Below are 4,606 nucleotides of genomic sequence, written 5' to 3'. Positions count from 1 at the left end.
GCAAGAGCATTACATCTGAAGGATGGAGGAAAGGAAGATTTAGTTGGAGTCTTTTTTCTTGTTTTTTGAGTAGAATTTGAGCGTCTGGAGGCTGTGTGATTATGTTTTCCTTTTAGTTCAGCAAACCAGCAATTAGAAAGGTGGTCTAATGCATCTGCTTTCATTTTTAATGCACCATTCCAAGCTTATTTGTGGTCACTGTGGAGGTAAGGATGATGCCCATCCTTTTCCTCCTCCTTTAAGATTCATACCCTCACACCACCTCCTCCCTTCTGCTGGCAATCACAAGTATCTCTGCAGCTACCCCAGAAAGCAGACTAAAGAAATGTCTGAAGAATCACATTTTTAGAGGCTTTTTTTCACTGTGTGTCCACATCTTATCTTTGTTCCCCTCTCTCACTATTTTTTACTACTACTACTATTATTATTGTTGTTATTATTATTATTATTATGCAAGCAGCTGCATAGCAGTTAGTTGCAGGCTGGGGTTAAACCATGACACACATCTAATCTGGAACAGGAGAAATGGTCCTCACTCATGACTTTTGCTATCTTCTCATGAATAAGGATCCTGTCCAGAATCTTGTTTTCCCTCACAGAAAATACACATGCATGATCCAAAGACAGCACCACTCAAAGGAAAGGTGCTGTAATGTTATGATCAAGGGGACCATAGAAATGCATGAGCTCATTATACCAGATTTTACTTTTCTGTGACATTTTAGTTCTCACTCTGTTCCTACCTACACTGCTTTGGTTATCCTCATAGTTTTATCTAGCTGTCTTTTCTTGAAGGGAATCAGTGAATCACTGCAAAGAAAAGCTGCCAAGAGAAACAACCATTTCATGAGGGAAGATTCTGATGAAGGAATTATTTTCCCCTGACTTTGAAGGAAAGTTATGTTTAGAAGAGATGTCTGAAAAACAATGCACATTTTGCATTTTTTTGGTTATTAGGAAAAACAAAAGGAGCTAGAGCAAGAGAATTTATTAAACACATCAGCACTGCCTCACAAGCTTTCTCTCTGCCTGGAACAGAAAATAGGGCAATTCAGGAGATTATTTAATTCCTTTTTCCTGCCATAGGATTAAGACTATTTAAACCATTCTTAGCAGAAGTTCACAGGATTCCCACCACCAGTGGTTTTCTAACCTTCTCAGTCAATTCCCTAGAGAGTTTCTCTACCCTAGAAAGGTTTCCCTATACCAAATTTGCAGCCCCTTTGCTTTGCTTGAAGCCCTGTCTCCCGTGGAGCTGGAGAATGATTTACCTACTGGTTTCCTCTCTTTGCATCAATCTTTTAGTTAATACATACAAGAAGTGCTATCATGTCTTCACTCAGCCTTTTCTTAGGCTAACAGCTTACATCTCTTGCAATCTTTCTTTTAAAAACATTCTTGTTATACCTTCTATGCCCCCTCTTTGATCTGCCTCTATCATTTATAGCAAGGTTGTGCAAGTAACTTCAGCATCATTTTGTATTCAGTGGTTTTGTATTTTCTCAGTGCCCTGAAAATCCTAACAAACATCCCAAGAGCTGCCAGTTCTTCCAGGAGAAATAAAAACACAGCATTACCAAAGTGCAGAGAGCCATGGAGCTTCTGCTAATTCTCAGTTACTGCAAGGGCACACAGGTAAATCCCTCTGAAATGAAGAGAGGCACATCTGCACTCAGACAAAGCCACATGGGTAAAAATGCATCAGGACTACATGAGAGACAATGCTGGTGCACTGTGGCAGCAGTGAGGGGATGAGTAACACGACCAGAGCCTGACAGTTGTTGAGAAAGCTGTTTAAAATTAGAAGGAAAAGAAAAGGCAGTGATCCAAACCTAACTCCTAGTCTGGCTCTGTTCACTTCTCACATTAAAGAGGGCTTAAAAATGCATCCAGTATGTGCTCATGAATGCCATTGCAATGAAATTACAGGCTTATTACAAAGGATGCAATATAAGTGGCATGAAAGAAAACCTGATTATTAAGAAAACATGTGGTTTCACACTGCAGCGACCTCAACAAAATGTTTATGACAAACAGATACTAGGTTTCAATTGACAGTTGCCTTACTTGAAACAACCTATGAAAAGGAGCTGCTGGTAGAAAACCTTCTGGATTGTGATGCAGCACTAACATTACTCAGTGCCTCTTCCCTAAAAACATCTCACTACACATCTGCTGGAAGTTAAGCACGTGTGAGTCTCTACCCAGCTGCAGATGAAGCCTTTGCAGTCAGAGCTTTAGTACTGCTAAAGCTGAGCAAATATATATCACACTACCTAGGCCACAAAATTCTTCCTCTTTTTTTATGAATTTTATAATTGAAAATATAGACTGCTGTGTTTTATTCCACCCTCCCATGTTTATTATTTCCCATAGCTGTTCTCCAAACAGTTATGAAGAGACAACATTCATGAATCCTAAAAAATAAAGCTCTGAGGTACAGTCTGAAGGCCAACTTATGAACTTCAAGCTGTTATTAACAGGATGGGGCCAAGAAACCTGCATCTGCCACAAGTGTCACCTGTCAAAGCCATTCATTCCTCTCCTTTCACCTTTCTTTTTCCTCTTTTCACTAACACATTTAGTTGGTAATTGGGAACTGTCCCACAGCCACATCATAAACATCCAAGCTGGAATAGGGTTTTAGCAGTTCCCACAGTAGAGTCTGATACAGAAGTTAAAGGGTCCCTTTATTACAAGAGAATTAATTTTAGAGAGTCAGTGGTGCATTCAGACCATATAATCACAAAATTTAACTGATGAGAAAGTTCCACCAGAGAGCACAAACTCTCTATTCACAGCCAAATTCTAAACTGTCTCCACAGAATATGTAAAGATATTAAAGATAATACCATAATGTAGCTGTAGTGCAAATAAGTGATTCATTACATTCTTGCATTTGGCAGAATAGATATTTAATTTCCTAGATTTATTTCTGATAAAGGTCAGAAAATCTTAGACTGTTGTCTGTTCTACAACTGGCCTTACACTGTATATATTTTGGGGAAAAAGACCTAAACTATTTTTTGGAGACAGTCAGCTTTGTAAAAATAACAGTTGCAGTTGTGATGATTTACTGATAACTAACTTCTGCACAAGTTAGTGGCAACTTTCTCACTTGTCATTAAGCAAGATTCATTCTTTAGCCAAGAGCTGCAACCTTCCCTAATGATCTGAAGCCACTGAGAAATAAAATATTTGTATTTTCTCATTTGCATGTATTTTATCAGCCTGAGCATAGACAGCTGATAAAGGTTTGCTGTAGTCATCCAGAACTCTTATTTTTAGTGAAATAACTCATTTGAGATGTACACCTGGACTACTGAGTCAGCTGATCTACAATCTTGAGAGCTCAACTGAGTGCTTTGCTAATGAATTCATAAATCTGCCAGGGTGAGACAATCAAACTATGCATGAAACAAAGCAATCTGAGAAAACTGAATTTTTACTCTGAAATTATGAATGGTCTTGGTCTCCCATGAGGCAGGAATGATAAGGAGGTATACACAGTTGTGTAATATTATTCTAAGAGAGTTTAAGAAAGGGATAGGATACATTTTTTAGTGATTACAAATCTCTAATCTCTACTGTTAATCAAGTTTCAGTTTTTAAAGAAATGCAAGGCTCTTCTCTAGGGAAACTTCTACTTGGACTTTTTGAGTTACTTTCAGCACAGAACCAAAGCATATGTGCTTTAATTAAAAATATTACCCTGTTTTAAATTAATAATACAATTTCTACTAGTTTATGTGAAACAGTTTGTCCAAGTAATTCTAAGGATGTTACTAAGAAATAAAATGAGTTTTTATAGTAAGATTAGAGGTTTTATAACAGCCAGGTTTTATAAAACTCCCAGATCTAATCCCTCATTGTGCTTTAGAGTATAGCTCTAAAACTTGTGAATGTGTATACCTGTAAAAAGGGCAGTAAACCTGGCTTGTGTATTTTTAATATCCATTTGAGAAAAAAGTAATATATTAGCAGTTTATCTAGTGAAAATTGTGAGCACATTTTTGGTTTCCCCAATATGCTCCCAGCTGTATATACACAGAAAGCAAAAACTACCTACAGTCTCTCTGGGAACATATTTTGACACATTTTCCTTTCAAAATGGCCTCTTCTGAAAAATAAACCTTCCAGTGCGAAGTCTGGGACATCTAAATTTTATTTAATTCTCACATTCTTCAACATCAATTATCAACATCTGCATTTAATCAGATGGGTTTCTAACCTTCTGTCACTCTGGGTCTGTAGACATTTTCAAATGTTATTTTGTTCAAAAGTGAAAAAATAGGAGCAGCAAGTTAAACAAAAATTGAAGTCAACTCAGAAAAGCATTAATTTGTTCATAGCAAATACAAAGGAAATCGAAATTCTTGTAAAGACTTTTTCCTCTTTCCATCAGCTTTAGAAAGAATGTTTCCTTTTACGAATACAAATTATTACTCCATTCCTTTACAATCCAATTAAACATTTCAAAATGCAAAAAACCTACTTTTTCCCCCCTAATGAGGATCATTTAATCATGCCAACACAAAGTGTAGCTTATCTGACCTAGTTAGATCTGCTCTGCAAGTATTTTGACAGAATTATTCCAATTTTCCTA

This window comes from Geospiza fortis, unplaced genomic scaffold, assembly GCF_000277835.1.
Source record: "Geospiza fortis unplaced genomic scaffold, GeoFor_1.0 scaffold164, whole genome shotgun sequence".
Classification (NCBI taxonomy): domain Eukaryota; kingdom Metazoa; phylum Chordata; class Aves; order Passeriformes; family Thraupidae; genus Geospiza; species Geospiza fortis.
This window is presented reverse-complemented; position numbering follows the sequence as displayed.